Raw genomic sequence first — 16,938 nt, forward strand, 5'->3', positions numbered from 1 at the left:
TTTTGTAGAGATAGGGTCTCACTATGATGCCCAAGCTGGTCTCAAACTTGGTCTTGAATTCCTGGCCTCAAGCAATCCTCCTGCGTTGGCCTCCCAAAGTGCTAGGATTACAGGCATGAGCCACTATGTCCAGCTTCAGTTTTACTTTCTAATAGAATACATACCAATAGATATAACCCACATAAACAAAAGCTCTTTGTGATCCTCAGTGATTTTTTTGAGTATAAACAGTGCTGAAATAAAAAAGTTTTCAGGCCAGGCATGGTGGCACACACTTACGATCCCAGCTACTTGCAAGGTTGAGGTGGGAAGACCACTTCAGCCCAGGAGTTCCAGATCAGCCTGGAACAACCTGAATCAACATAGCAAGACCCCATGTCATATTTCAAAATACATACACACGACAAAAAGTTTTTCAGAATCGTTGACTTTGGGGATGAGAGACAGCCAGGAAATGAATCCAAGTGTGGTGGAGGGTTTTGGTTGAAAGAGGATTAAACTCTCCTTAATGGTCAGGTGGGGTGGCTTGTGTCTGTTATCCCAGCACTTTGGGAAGCTGAGGTTGGAGGATCATTTGAGCCCAAGAGTTTGAGACTAGCCTAAGCAAAATGGTGAGATACCATCTCTACAAAAACAAGAAAAATTCAAAAATTAGCTGGGTGTGGTGGTGCATGCCTGTAGACCCAGCTACTCAGAAGGCTGAGATGGGAGGATCACATGAGCACAGGAGTTCGAGGCTATGGTGAGCTACAATTGCACCACTGCACTCTAGACTGGGTGACGGAGAAAGACCCTGTCTCTATTAAAACAAACAACAACAACAACAAAACCTCTTTAATAGTAGAAAGAACTTAAAGTTGAATAATTTAGAAACCGTATAAGCATTATTATTTAGAGATACGAAAATACCCAACTCAAGAAATCTGTAAAAAGTTGAAAATGGTTATCTTCAGGGCTATGCAGCAGAGAATGTTAGCCAGTAGTCACATGCAACTATTGAGCACTTGAAATGAGGCTAGTCTCAACAAATAATTTTTATTTTAATTAATTACATTTTAAAACTTGAAGCAGTATAAAATCTTTCCCTTAAACACATTACTGTTTTGGTAGGACTATATTTCACTTTAACCACTACATCATGTAAGATACTATTATTACATCGTAACAGAAATATTAGACACATGTATCATTTCAATATTTCACTAATAATTTTATATTGTTTACATACTAACATTATAAAATTCTGATATACCAAAGATAATATACTGTTAATTTGGCCAGGTGCAGTGGCTCACACCTGTAATCCCAGTACCTTGGGAAGCTGAGGCAGGAGGACCACTTGAGTCCAGGAGATCGAGACCAGCCTGGTCAACACAGTGAGGCCACCATCTCTACAAAAAAAAAAAAAAAATTAGCCCAGTGTGGTGGCCCACGCCTGTAGTCTCAGCTACCCTGGAGGCTGAGGTGGGAGGATCATCTGAACCCAGGAAATCAAGGCTGCAATGAGCCAAGATCACACCACTGCACTCCAGCCTGGGTAAGACAGCAAGACCCTGTTTCAAAAGGAAAAAAAAAAAAATTTTGTACCTTTTTTTTTTTTGTTTTTTGAGACAAAGTCTCACTCTGTTGCCCCAGGCTGGAATGCACTGTCCTCAGCGCACTGCAAGCTCCGCCTCCCGGGTTCACGCCATTCTCCTTCCTCAGCCTCCCAAGTAGCTGGGACTACAGGCGCCTGCCACCACACCCAGCTAATTTTTTTGTATTTTTAGTAGAGATGGGGTTTCACTGTGTTAGCCAGGATGGTCTCGATCTCCTGACCTTGTGATCCGCCTGCCTCGGCCTCCCAAATTGCTGGGATTAAAGGCGTGAGCCACCGTGCCCAGCCCTGGTTCTTTTTATTTAATGCTGCTACTAGAAAATTTTATTTCTCACATTATATTTCTATTGGACAACGGAGTTCTAGGGAGTAGGAAATTTGGGGGGCCATTGGGAGAAGCATGCTGTTTTTCATAAGTATAACTCTTTGTTGGGAGGCAATTCTCCGTGAGTGCCTTGCATTTCTGTACATCTTGCAAGTGAGGTACTGTCTTTTTGTTCCAGATAATTTTTTCAAGGCTATTTTTATAGCAAACAGCCTAGAGAGAAATGGTGTTTCCCTCCCTAGCAAAGGGCAAACCTTCTTACTGACAACATAATAAAGACGATGTCACCTGGGGCAAAGCACAGCATGCTTACTGCCCACTATAAAAGATTTGGTTTCTCTAAGCTCAGGATTTCTTTTCCATAATGCAACCCACTGTTTGTAGTTATCACTTGGCCCTCTTCATACTGCTCTGTGGGAAGTAAGGCTCTAGCAACCTGTAGGAAAAATGCTGATCCTCTGCAACTGCTTAATACAGGTCATAAACGGCACTTCACCTCTGGCCCAGAAGTCTGTGTCTTTTGCCAGGATCCATGAAAATTGTAACAGGCTTGTTAGCTTTCAAGTAGGGTAAAATCTCAGACCCTTCATAGCTCTTGACACGCTTGTGGAAATATCTTCTTTTTTAAATCACGTGCATTTATAACTCTGATTAAAATAAGAACTACATTTTAAAAAAGCCTTACAGGTAGTGATAAAATTAAGATCTATAAAGATGGTAATCGGTTTTTATATATAACTGATACAAATCAATATTCTAAAGCAGGGGTGTCCAATCTTTTAGATTCCCTGGGCCTTATTCCCTGGAAAAAGAATTGTTTTTGGCCACACATAAAATTCACCAACACTAACAATAGCTGATGAGTTTAAAAAAAAAAAAATCACAAAAAAAAATCTCATAATGTTTTAAGAAAGTTTACACATGTATGTAGGACAGAACTCAAAGCCATCCTGGGCTGTGGGATGACAAGCTTGTCCTAAAGTCTTGATTAAGCAGAATGGGTACAGGAATTTCCTTTCCTTCATTCTGGTTTCTTTTTACAATTTCAGCCACTATTTAATCATACATATATATATTTTATTTTGAGACGGAGTCTTGCTCTGTCGCCCAGGCTGGAGTGCAGTCGCGCAATCTCCCAGGAGATTACAGGCACACGCCACCAATCTGGCTAATTTTTGTATTTTTAGTAGAGACGGGGTTTCACCATGTTGGCCAGGCTGGTCTCGAACTCCTGGCCTCAAGCAATCCTCCCACCTTGGCCTCCCAAAGTTCTGGGATTACAGGCGTGAGACACCACGCCCAGCCTTTTTTTTTCTTTTTTCTGAGTAATCCTATATTAAAACATATTTTGTAATTATATAAAAATGTTAAAATACATAATGAAATTTGATGCCTTCTAAGTTAGATGAAATTAAATAAAATTAGGTTTCATCTGTGTAGTTTACATACAGAAGAAAAAATAACAGTTCTCCATACCTGAATTAATGACATGAAAAGTTCTATAGAATTTTTTTCATGTAATCATTATACTACTTTGAGACAAAATGTCATTTAAATAACCCTTGCATTTCAATCAGTAATGAAAATAGTTTTTATTAGCACGTTAACAGAAGAAAAAGCATCCTCTCTTTCCCCATGCTCTCTCTCCCAAAGGCATACCAGGGACACACCAGCTGACAGCCTGGGGGAAGAACCCACTCGCACCCTTTCTGCCTATTGACTTTGCAGGAAAGATGAAATACACCTCAGTCTATGCCACAAAGTGGAAAACCGTAAATTCGTCACGAGGAAAAGAAAGGAACCAAGAAGGCTTCCTCAATTACAATTGACCTGAATCTTGAAAATGGGTAAGATTTAGATATTAGAAAATAGGAGAGAAATGCTTTTCTGACTTCTTGGCTTGCTCAGTTAGGGGAAACCTGAAGCAAAGGAAGCCTGCCAGGAAGAGGAGATTGTGATAGCAATGAAAAGCAGTTTTAAAAATAAGAGGAAGGTGAGTAAGAGATAACAGCTGTTTGCCACTTAGGTTCCGAAACCCTAAGGACGTCCTTCTGCACTCTATTATGACACGAAATCTGTTTCTCAATATGGTGAGCCACGATGAGTAAATTTGTAAGCACGTCTGTGCAAACAAGGGCAAGTTTCAGTAATGAAGCAGTAATGATAAACGGGGTCACTGTCACTCATACACGCAAACAGAATGATTTAAATGATCTCACAGAAACAAGCCCACCTGAGAAGTAGGCTGCAGAAAGTTCTGCAAAGGAGGAGCCACAGCAGTGGCTCCAGGGCCAGTTCTGCCCTCCCCTGGGATGATCCCTCTTGTGTATAATGAGGTTTGCCTGGTAATTGTGCAAAGGCTAAAACTGTCCCCCCAAAATAAGGAAATGGAGAAGAGCCAAGACATTCTGGAAACTTTTTTTTTTTTTGGTGAAAAGTATACACACACACACACAAGAATAAAGGCCAAAGCTGTTCTCATCTGATCTCTCTTTAAACACAAAATGCGCTGGGCATAATGGCTCACGCTTGTAATCCTAACGTTTTGGTAGGCCGAGGTGCTGCGGATTACTTCAGCTCAGGAGTCTGAGATGAGCCTGGGCAACATGGTGAAACCCTGTCTCTACCAAACATACAAAAATGAGCCAGGCGTGGTGCATACCTGTGGTCCCAGCTACTTGGGAGTCTGAGGAGGGAACACCATTGGAACCTGGGAAGTCGAGGCTGCAGTGAGCTATGATTGCCCCACTGCACTCCAGGATGGGTGACACAGCGAAGGGCTGTCTCAAAAAAATAAAAATAAACATGAAATGGTATCTTCAAAGGATGAAAGAACACCCAATACCTGGCCTGGGCGAATCCTTTTCCCAAGAACCTGGAGACGATACATTAATGGAACCAAAAAAGAAAAGAAGGGGAAAGATGAAATGAGGGCAACCAGCAGGGCAGACCTGATACACAAGAATGATCCTGCTAAGGGCTCCCCCTTCTCAGGCCCATCTCTTTTCTCCATCATGTTTGGCCACCATAGCGGGGCCCACGGCAAATCAGCAGGGCTTGCATATTCTAGCTGCAGTTCAGTACCAAAGCAAGAATGAAAATGAGAAAATGTAGGGATTCAGAAAGGATTCTACAATCATATGCTCTCAAGACATTAGTATTTGTGTTTTCAACAGCAAAAAAGTCACCCCAAAACCTCTGCTGTTAGTTGCAGTGCTTTCTCAATACCAATATCCAACCTCTTTAAATTTAAAATGTATTGCTAGAAATACATATGTGGCTTTACCCATACAAATTTCATTAATTCCCTTGAAAGCCAAAGGAATGTCCATGATTGTATCGTATCCAAATGAAGACCATCCTAATGGTTAAGAAAAGCAACTGATAAACAAGATGTAGTATATCCATACAACAGATCAGTATTTGGTTTTAAGAAGGAATGAAATTCTGGCTCAGGGTACAACAGAACAGATATGCTATTGCGTCTGAAATTTATTCCTCCCAGGGGGTTCTGGATCTCACTGACCAAGAATGAAGCCGCCGACCTTCCCGGTGAGAGTTAAAGATGGTGTGTCCGGAATTTGTTCCTCCACACGTTCAAATGTGTCCCGAGTTTCTTCCTTCCAGTAGGTTCGTGGTCTCCCTGACCTGTCAGGAGTGAAGCCGCAGACCTTCACAGTGAGTGTTAACAGCTCTCAAAGGTGGCCTGTCCGGAGTTATCTGTTCCTCCGGTGGGTTCGTGGTCTCGCTGACTTCAGGAATGAAGCCGCAGACCCTAGTCAATGAGTATTACAGCTCATAAAGGTATGGCGGACCCAAAGAGTGAGCACCAACAAGACGTTCTGTGAAAACCCAAAAGAACCACGCTTCCACAACTTCGAAGGGCACTAGACCCGGTTGCTGCTGCTGGCTGGAATGGCCAGCTTGTATTCCTTTGTCCCTGCTCACATCCTGCTGATTGGTCCATTTTACAGAGCGCTGATTGGTCCACTTTACAGAGCGCTGATTGGTCCATTTTACAGAACGTTGATTGGTCCATTTTACAGAGTACTGATTGGTCCATTTTACAGAGTGCTGATTGGTGCATTTACAATCCTTTAACTAGACACAAAAATTCTCCAAGTCCCCACTGGACTCAGAAGCCCAGCTGGCTTCACCTGTCACTATGATTCTACTTACAGAGGTACCTAGAGTAGTAAAATGTGCAGAGGCAGAAAGTAGCATGGTGGTTTCCAGGGCTGGGGGAGGGAAGAATGGGGAGCTAATGTTTCCATGAGAACAAAGCGTCTGTTTGGGATAATGAAAAGTTCTAGGAATGGATAGTGTGAGATGGCTGCACAACAGTGCGCATATGCTTAATGCACTGAATTTCCTCAGATTTAACCTTGGGAGTTTTCAACCTCTTCGTTATGATTTTAAGAGATGCAGCTGGCTTACTATGTGACTAGATGCACCTTCAGAGCAGGCAAGTGAATGAGATGAAGAATGTTACATGGAAGAGGCTTTTTTTTTTTTTTTTTTTTTGGAGACAGAGTCTCACTCTGTAGCCCAGGCTAGAGTGCAATGGCATGATCTAGGCCCACTGCAACCTCTGCCTCCCAGGTTCAAGCAATTCTCCTGCCTCAGCCTCCTGAGTAGCTGGGATCACAAGCACGCACCACCAGGCCCAGGTAATTTTTGTATTTTTAATAGAGACGGGGGTTTCACCATGTTGACCAGGCTGGTCTCAAACTCCTGACCTCGTGATCCCCCCACCTCGGCCTCCCAAAGTGCTGGGATTACAGGTGTGAGCCACCGCTCCCGCCCCAGAAGAGGCTTTTTAAAATTAATTTAAGAGGCTGGGCACAGTGGCTCATGCCTGTAATCCCAGCACTTTGGAAGGCCAAGGTAGGCAGATCACGTGAGGCAAGGATTTCGAGACCAGCCCGGCCAACATGGTGAAACCCTGTCTCTACTAAAAATACAAAAATTAGCCAGGTGTAGTGGTGCACACCTGCAGTCTCAGCTACTCGGGACGCTGAGGCATGAGACTCGCTTGAACCTGGGAGGAAGAAGTTTCAGTGAGCTAAGATTGCACCACTACACTCCAGCCTGGTGACAGAGTAAGACTCTGTCTCAGTAAATAATAAAAAATAAATTAATTTAAGAGAAGACAGTGAAGAAAAATATATTAGCATATAGGTAGGTATGACCTCAGGTTGTCTGAAAAAAAAAAAATAACCTTTTTGAGTTTAGTGTCATGAAAGTTTAGAGACAAAAGAACAAAGGTTGTCCAACTTTCTCCAAAAGGTCAGTGTGTTTCCGACTGCCTATGCACCTTTACTGTTAACCAATTTGCTTAAAGTCTAAGTAACAGCGAAACTCACTTTTACATGATAAAAACCTGTCCTCTCAGGCAGGAGACTTCATTTGCAGAGGCTGACTTTGATGGGCTTGTGCAGAAATATCTATATATATATACATACAAAAACTAGTTTTTTTTTTAATAGCAATCTTCAACCTCATTATCACTGCAGACCAAAAATGAGAATAAAAGATCTCATTGTCTACTTTGAAATTCCACACTAAAGAGTAATGGACTTTTTTCTTTTTCTCAAATCTAAAAGTAGGTAGTTTATAATACCAAATAGAACACCACAGTTTTATGGAAACAAAATTTTAGTTTGGAAAATTAAAGTTCATGTTGTCCCCTCTTAAAGATGAGGTGGCCCTGGGTTTTTGGCCCTGAGGTCACCCATCCTGTGTGTCACATGGGCCACACGTCTTGGGTTTTCTAAACAGTCCCAATTTCAAGTACGTGAGGCTCCTAAATGGCTTGGTCTCAGAAATGCTAGTTCCCAAATTCTAGATTCCTTGTTTTTAGAGGTAGCCCTCAAATCTGGATTTTCAGTTTGCTAAATGTGACTGTCAGAGTAAGTATCCTTATTCCAGATGACAAAATAGAAGGCTAACCATTAGCAAAAATGAAAAGCACTCTCTGCCCAATTTCCTCTACATGTTCAAAATCCAGCTCAACCCCTTCCCGTGGTCCTTTCCCAAACCACAATGATTGCCCCTCTTTGAAATCCAACATCATTCACTGTTGGAGGCCACAGAGCAAAACAGAAGTTTGAAGTCAAACAGAAGTGAAGACATAGCCCATGCTACTTCCTAAATGCATGGTTTCTGCAAGTTGCTTAACCTCTCTGAGCCTTAGTTTCCTTATCTGAAAAATGAAGATATCGTAATGACCCATCTCATTTGGTCAGTGATGATTAAGTAACCTGCAAAGTGCCAAGCACAGTGACCGGTACACACAGCAGATGCTCAATAAACAGGAATTATCGTCGTCTCTCACTTCAGCACTGAATCCCACATCACTGTCTCTGTGAACCTATCCATGTGGGTGCTTTGGAGTGGCCTCTGTCGAGTCTTAGGCTTGTCTCACACCCCTTTACCCACACTATTCCTTGGGTCTATTCAATTAGCATGAACTCAAAAAATAAAAAAAAAAAACAACAAATGTCCAAATATTACAAAATCCACTTCCTTTCTCCCAAAAAATGTAAGGAAGCATCTTGGATGCTTTGTGTTAAGTACGCCTTAATAGCTCATAGTCTTTTCCAGAGAAGGAAATGAAAGTTCAGTACTTACAGGTTCTAAATTATTGTCTGGGAGCCTAACATGATTTTAGATACTCTAAAATGTGTATCTAAAGATAAACCCAGGCCTGACGCAGTGACTCAGGCCTGTAATCCCAGCACTTTGTGAGGCTGAGGTGGGAGCGTCACCTGAGGTCAGGAGTTCAAGACTAGCCTGGCCAACATGGCGAAACCTCGTCTCTACTAAAAGGACAAAAATAAGCCAGGCATGGTGGTTTGCACCTGTAGTCCTAGCTACATGGGAGGCTGAGGCAGGAGAATCGCTTGAACCTCAGAGGCAGAGGTTGCGGTGAGCAGAGATCACGCCATTGCACTCCAGCCTGGGAGGCAGAGCAAGAATGTCTCAAAACAAACAAACAAACAAACAAAACCATAAAAAGAAACCCAGAAAACAACCTGCTTCAAACTGTACTGGGTGGTACTTTCATCCTGTCTTTGGGATTGATCTTCACCTTTCTGGACTTTGGTCTCCTTACCTGCACAAAGAAGCAGCTGGACTCATATAGGGGGTCCCCAATTCCTAAGTGATAAAGCACTTTGCTGTTCCTTAGCAGATGCGTGATGGGGGCGGGGGGCAACTGTGAGGCAAAATACTACTATGTACTGTATTTCCCCGAGTCTGAGAACATTTTTTCCCTTACACTGATATTTTTCAAAATTGATACCCACTGACACAAAGTATGCTCATTACTGTGGTGGTGGTGGTTTTTTTTTTTTTTTTTTTTTACTTCCTTTAGAGATGATTATCAAATGGATGGTGCTTTTACAAAGTTATCTCAGAATTTAGGAAACTGTTAATAATAAGCAAATACTTTGCCAAGCATTTTACATACCTTTTCTTATTTAATTCTCACAACCACCCTGTCAGTAGCTATTTTTATTCTCACTTACCAGGTAAAGAAACCCAGGCTTTCACTGCTCTGAATATGGTCATTTACTCCAGTTTACTGGGATTAAGAGGTGAGGCGAGGGCTCAGCCCAGGGCTGACTCCCCGGGGAACAAAGAGAACAGAGCATAGTCTCTCTTTCTGGCCAAGAACAACACTGGATCCGGTTATTAACAGCTTCTAATTATACCTTGCCCTGCCTCCTAACCTTTCAAGGAGCTCGGAAATCTCCCAAATCTTCCTGCGGATATGAATGTTACAAACTCTCTTTTTGAAGGCTTCAGTGCTAAGACACATCAGAGCAACCTCTTCAACAGAGTCGCCTCCGGGACTTATTTGTGATCTAAACTGTGACTGTGTCTTTAAACAGCTTCATAAACCTGAGCGGCAATCTTTATTCTCCATTTCACATCATCTAAATGATATTGTGGTACAGTTATTGAATTTGAAATTAGCACTAAAGCCAAGAACGAAGTAATGCTCATTGTAATGACATGAAAAGAGGTATGTGAGATGATGTGGTATTCAGAGATGAGCTGCACCTCAGCACGTTCAGAGAAGGCCGGGCGTGGTGGCACGCACCTGTAATCCCAGCTACTCAAGAGGCTGAGGCAGGAGAATCGCTTGAACTGAGATCGCGCCACTGCACTCCAGCCTGGGCGACAGAGTGAGACTCCGTCTGAAAACGAACAAACAAGGAAACAAAAAAAACAGCCTCCAGATAAATATATTATAAACATGCACTGGAAGAACTGTGAGAAGCACACACCCAAAACTATTCAGTGAGGATCTTCCTTTTTCGGAGAGAGGATGTTTATTCAAACACTGCTGAAATGTTTGCATTTGTTATGTTCACTTCAGTAATTTTCTTTAAAAATTGCCAACTGGGATAAAGTGGTGACAGTTCTCCAAAATAAGCTCCAATTAAATATATTTGCAAAGCATATAATTTCCCAAAAACAAAAATCCATTGACAATCTCACTTCACTGACACATCCTCTGTGTTCACGTTCCCCGTTCTCTTCTGGTACTTACCTTTGCACAATACACTCATATTTTTGCTCAGATGTAATAGCAGCAGGGATTTCAGTTTCTATTCTTTTTCGATTACTGGCTATCAAAGTATCTTCATTTGTTTTTGTCACAATTAGTTCGTCTTCTGGTTGGATATTAAGGGTATTTCCAAATTACACTGTTATAAACATGAACTATGAATAGCTTTGTATATTCATAGCTTTGTTTTCTCTTTGCTTTTAAAGGATTTCCTTGGAATTCCTAGGAGTAAGGATTTTAGGTCACTACTTGTAAGTTTCTATGCCTCTTGTCTGCCTTCCAAATAAACCATACTTATACTGTCCCCGGTAACATCTGGATACCATTTGCTCTAAATTTACTATACATTTTAATTATATATAATGTTAAATGACTGCATATGAATATACTGTATAATTATTTTTGCCGATATTGCAACTATAAAATGGTACATCATCAAGGTTTCATTTTGTGATTTGATTACCAGTGGCTGAATCTTTTCTTTTCTTTCCTTTCTTTTTCTGAGACAGGGTATCACTCTGTTACCCAGGCTAGAGTGCAGTGGCATAACCAAAGCTTACTATTATTATAGTCTTGACTTCCCAGGTTCAAAGCGATCCTTCTACCTCAGCCTCCTGAGTAGCTGGGAGTACAGGCACATGCCACCATGCCTGGCTAATTTTTGTACTTTTTGTAGAGGCAAGGTCTTGCACTGTTGCCCAGGCTGGTCTTGAACTCCTGGGCTCGAGTGATCCACCTTGGCCTCCCAAAGTGCTGGGATGATAGGTGTGAGCCACTGTGCCCAGTCCTGAATATTTTCTTTTGGGTTTGTTTACATCTGAGATACAGACGAGTACAGTGGCAATGATTTCAGCTCTCCAGCCTGCCCACCCCAGCAGGAGACCTGGGAGTTACCATTCCCCAACCCAAACTTCAGCAAATACTTAGCCTCTCCTAGCTTCAGTGTTTTCATTGTTTTTTAAAAAAAATTAACTTTAAACAATTTCATTGGGGAAATGATCATATATACCTTAGAGTTTTTATAAAAAGTAAGTGAGCTAACTTGTAACATGTTTATACTGTATTTGACAAATAATGAGCCCTTAATATTGGCAATGTATTATTATTCATTATTTTCCCTTTTCTGACTTTTGTTCAAATCTGAGCTCATGTCTAAGGGTAACTTTTTCAGACTTCAAAAATGAAAATCCGTATTTCAGGTTTACTAACAAATACTTCAATACACTCAACTCAATTCCATACTGAGAATATATTATACAAAACAGATTCCTAGGCTCTGGGGAGAAAAATACTCCCCATAAATAACACATACTCCCTGCTCTCCAGGAATTCACATAGTGGTTATTTGCTGAGATTTCTGGGGGAAATTATAGGCTTGGTCAATATAGTTACAAACTATTTTTAGAACAATGCATCCATTGTAGAGCTGAAAGAAACTTTAGGAAGCATCTAGTGTTGCTGGAAACAGCAGCTCTGGGAGCAATTACTAGGTCTTCAGGATAGGGGTGGAGTCTGTGGTCCCATAAATTACAAGAAACAAAGGCATAAAGACAGACAAGTGTGGCAGGGCACGGTGGCTCACACCTGTAATCCCAGTACTTTAGGAGGCCAAGGCGGGCAAATCATCTGAGGTCAGGAGTTCTAGACCACCCTGGCCAACATGGTGAAACTCCGTCTCTACTAAAAACACAAAAATTAGCCAGCCACGGTGGTGGGCGCCTGTAACCCCAGCTACTCTGAAGGATGAGGCAGGGGAATTGCTTGAATCCGGGAGGCGGAAGTTGCAGTGAGCTGAGATCACGCCATTGCACTCCAGCCTGGGCGACAGAGCGAGACTCCATCTCAAAGAGAGAAAAAGAAAAGACAAGACAAGATTTTCTGCTGCTGGTTTGGCTCCTTATTTCTTAGCCCTTAAGACAGTAATGTCTGCTGTAAATATTTAAAGACAGAGACATGGTATTCAGCATTTCTCAAACTTACATGACAAAGAAAACTTAAGAGCATATTGTAAGTCCATAACAAAAACGTCCATCTAGCCCCAAGTTGCATCCTCCTCTGTAACTCAGGAAAAAGCTGAGGCCCTGGGGCATAAGTGGCTTTTCTAAGGGTCAAGATCTAGTGGAAAGCTGCCTTTAACCAGAGCCTGCAGCTTCACCCTTGTGGGTATGTGTCCTTTCACGCTCTGCTGCAGTCCCTTCACTCAATTCTACTTTTTTGGGAGGGAGGGGCACCCACAGAACCCCAAAAGAGACATCTGACATTTCTCTGTGGTGTCAGTCACACATTCTCTGTTCTCATTTCCTTTTTTTCTTTGAGACAAAGTCTCGCTCTGTTGCCCAGGCTGGAGTACAGAGGCGCGATCTTGACTCACTGCATCCTCCGCCTCCCGGGTTCGGGTTCAAGTGATTCTCCCACCTCAGCCTCCTGAGTAGCTGGAATTACAGGCAAATGCCACCACACCCAGCTATTTTTGTTTTATTTTTAGCAGGGACAAGGTTTCATCATGTTGGCCAGGCTGGTCTTGAACTCCTGACCTCAAGTGAGCTGCCGGCCTCAGTCTGCCAAAGTGCTGGCATTACAGGCATGAGCCACCATGCCCAGCCCCTGGTCCATTTTTAGAAAATATTTACGGGAGGCTGATGTGGGAGTCAGCTGAGCTGACTCGGGGGAGGCTGCAGTGAGCCGTGATCGTGCCACTGCACTCCAGCCTGGGCAACAAAGTGAGACCGGTCTCAAAAAAAAAAAAAGGAAAAAAAAAAATTTACATCTTATTTTGACCCAAAATAATATTACCGAGCATGACCAATCTACCTCATAGTGCTAACTTCTGATATACTGCAAAATCATATCTACCATCAAAAACTGGTCTCTTTCCTAATGGGAGAATACAGCACAGAGGACATGCCTCAAAATGGTCAGAAATGTCTTTGGAAAACACTTATGTTAAAGGTACTAATTTCCACTTATACATTTTTTTTTTTACATCCTGTATTTTTATAGCCATGCCTCTTATTTTCAGGGAACTCATAAGTTTTCTGACACAAGTAATCAACAACAAAATTGGTGGGTTGTCTATTACTGACTTGAAAAACACTTCTGCGTAGCAGTGAGACATACATGCATGGGTTTTTATCTATACCCTGGGGTTTGTGGAAGTTAAGCGCCCTAGGCAGGGGCACATTCCTGGGATGGCCATACTCCAGCAGCAGATATAGCGTGTGCTTCAGGCTTTTTAATTGCAAACCAGAGGTTTTGTTAATTAGCATAAGTAGTGTGAGAACCAGATCCTCCTAGGTGAATACAAGGATTGCGTTAGTTAGCATAACAGATGTGAGAAATGTGTAGACAATGGATGAGATCAGGAGGCTCCACCTATATGAAAGGATTAGGGATATTTCAGAGGCAAGTTCTGCATTTACATGAAGAGGACAAACAAGCCTGGCCAGCCCCAAAGTCTGAGATAGTGTCCTAAGCGCATTCCTGGGTCCAGCTGCTGATTTCAGGAAATTCTTGATTACTTGACCCCTGCTGAATCCTGCACCAACCAGAAGACTACTGCAAATTCTACATTAAGTGGCTTCTTTAAAAAAAAATTAATTTTTAATTGACAAATAATAATTGTGTATATTTATGGGGTATAATGTGATATTTTGATATATGTATACATTATGGAATGATAAAATATACACATTTCAAGAGAAACAAGACATGTATACAACATATTTATCACTCTTTAGTTTGAGCACTTTTTTTTTTTTTGAGACAGGGTCTCGCTCTGTCACCCAGGCTTGAATGTAGTGGCCCAATCACGGTTCACCACAGCCTCGACTCCTGGGCTCAAGCAGTCCTCCCACCTCAGCCTCCTGAGTAGCTGGGACTACAGACACACACCACCACACCCAGCTAATTTCTGTATTTTTATGTAGAGATGGAGTTTTACCATGTTGACCAGGCTAGTCTCGAACTTCTGGGCTCAAGCGATCTGCCTGCCTTGGCCTCCCAGAGTGCTGAATTACGGGCATGAGCTACCACACCCAGCCTGAGCACTTACTTTTAATCCAGCAGTAATTTTCTTTTCCACTGGATAAACTGGAGTGGTATATCATGAGAAAGAGGCTGTGTTAAAGTTCACCAGCCAGCGAGTTCTCAGACTACTATATAAATATATGTATACATTTCATTTACATTATATACATGGCATAACTATATAGTTACATTTACACTTGACTTAGAGTCAAAGTCATATACACATACCCAGGACTTTGATTCAAAGTTTTTCATGACAAGCATGTAAAATTTCTTAGTATAGACCCTAAGAGTATCCTTAATATGTTTATTTAAAAATTATATGTGTATACTACTGTTCCTGGGGGGTCCTTCCTCCCAGAGCTCCCAAGATGGTGGGGGGTGCTTCCAAAATGGCGGCAAGTCTTGTGTTCTCTGACCTGGGGTTCTTGGCCTCACGGATTCCAAGGAATGGAATCTTGGGCCATGTGGTGAGTGTTACAGCTCTATTAGAAGCTGTGGGTCATGCAAGAGAACTGTGGAACCCAGTGACTAGTGTTCAGCTCGATTAGGATGAACCCAGGCACTTAGCCGTGCAGGAACAATGGCAAGCTTTAGGCCAATTAGGAGTGGCAATGGGTGCCTCCCTGGATCAGGAGCACAGCGGACACCCTGCCGGATCTGGAAGGATGGAAGTCAGCGGCAGGTCTACCATGGCAGCAAACAGCAGTGGTGGATGGCGAGTGAAAGTTCAGCTCAAGCCGTAACACGGACCAGAAGAGAGTGCAATTGCAAGATTTAATAGAGTGAAAACAGAGCTCCCACACAAAGGGAGGGGACCCAAAGAGGGTAGCCGGCTCAAATGCCTGGGTTTATATCCTGGTCATTGTCCCTCCTGCTGTGCTCTCAGGAGATAGATGACTGGCTATTTCTTTACCTCCTGTTTTTGCCTAATTAGCATTTTAGTGAGCTTTCTTTCCTACCTGATTGGTCCGGTGTGAGCTAAGTTGCAAGCCCCATGCTTAAAGATGGATGCGGTCACCTTCCCAGCTAGGCTTAGGGATTCTTAGTGGGCCTAGGAAATCCAGCTAGTCCTGTCTCTCACTACTGTACTAATAAATTACATGTATCATAATACAAAAACTTGGAAGATGCAATAAAACCTATTACTTCAATTACAGTAGTGCACTCCTGGTTCTGCTACCTAAATCTTGACACTTAGTTTCCTCTGTCCACCAATCATATAGGTTTTTGGTGAAATTCACCCAGTGGGTTTCAATCAGTTGTAAAGACTAATAAAAATAGTCTGCAGGTGCCCTATAAAATTAACAAATGGATTAAAAACTCATTGATACTTTTCACTTAAAGTAGTTACACAATTCTATTTCCCAGTTTTTAATTTTTTTTTCCTTTGAGAGCTTTGGTAACTCACAAATATACAATATTTTTTGGCAATATGTTCACATTACAATGAAAACATCTCCACACAGCCACTTCCCAAATGCCTCTCGGTAGCAGAAATTTATTTTGAAAAGTAATTCACTGTAAGACCCTCACGTTTACCTTGGATTTTTCCCTTCTCCCCAAAATATCTGACTACTGATAGGTATAGCAAAGTTGGGAAGAGGCAACACATTTGAAACCCCATCTTTCTGCTAAAGAGAGATGCAGACACCTGTAAGCTCAACCACTCTTACACATCTGGCAACGAGAGAACTAGGAATGCTCTGATGGGTGCAAAGGATGGCCCTGCTCCCTCCCCAGGGCATGGCAAAGGATGACAAAGCTTCTACAGACTAAAGCAATGATTCTTTCTCATGCCATGACATATATACCAAAAGGCAACCACTGAACTTCAGTTTCAGCTGTCTTGGCTGAAGGGAGAGGGCTGAGAGAAATGCAGTATCTCAGTATACCTATCACCGGCTCAGGGACAAGTCTAGGTTGAGAGATGCTCTAATTTAAAGGCTTTGTGTTTCTAAAGTTAAACAACTCGATGACACCCTATAGCTCCTAACTTGCAACATCTCGCAGTATGCTTGATAGCCAGGTGAGCAGGGCTCCAGCTAGGCAAGGAATCCCTGTCTCCTATCCACCTTAGATTAAGGAACCACATTCACCATACAGGACACAGGACTGAAGGAGGATCCGCACGCGGTGGCTCACACCTATAATCCCAGCACTTCGGGAGGCCCAGGCAGGTGGATCACCTGAGGTGAGGAGTTCAAGACCAGCCTGGTCAACATGGTGAAACCCTGTCTCTACTAAAAACAAAAAAATTAGCCACGCACAGTGGCACGCGCCTGTAATCCCAGCTACTCAGGAGGCTGAGACAGGACAATCGCTTGAACCTGAGAAGCGGAGGTTGCAGTGAGCTGAGATTGTGCCAGTGCACTCCAGCCTGGGCAACAGAGCAAGACTGTCTCAAAA

The 16,938-nt window shown here is 42.4% G+C and overlaps 1 protein-coding gene across 5 annotated transcripts in view; it reads right to left on the reverse strand.

Moving 5' to 3' along the window:
* GCNT1 (glucosaminyl (N-acetyl) transferase 1, core 2) overlaps positions 1-16,938 on the reverse strand; it is an 82,834-nt gene that overhangs the window by 13,881 nt on the left and 52,015 nt on the right. Inside the window, exon 1 of one of the 5 annotated variants that reach the window (XM_011984091.1) lies at positions 5,449-5,651. The exons of the other annotated variants lie outside the window; for them this stretch is intronic. The gene's annotated coding sequence lies outside the window, so the exon portion shown is untranslated. Of the gene's footprint in view, positions 1-5,448; positions 5,652-16,938 lie in introns of those variants that run through there. 5 annotated transcript variants of the gene reach the window in all.

Source organism: Mandrillus leucophaeus, unplaced genomic scaffold (assembly GCF_000951045.1).
Source record: "Mandrillus leucophaeus isolate KB7577 unplaced genomic scaffold, Mleu.le_1.0 Scaffold260, whole genome shotgun sequence".
Classification (NCBI taxonomy): Eukaryota; Metazoa; Chordata; class Mammalia; order Primates; family Cercopithecidae; genus Mandrillus; species Mandrillus leucophaeus.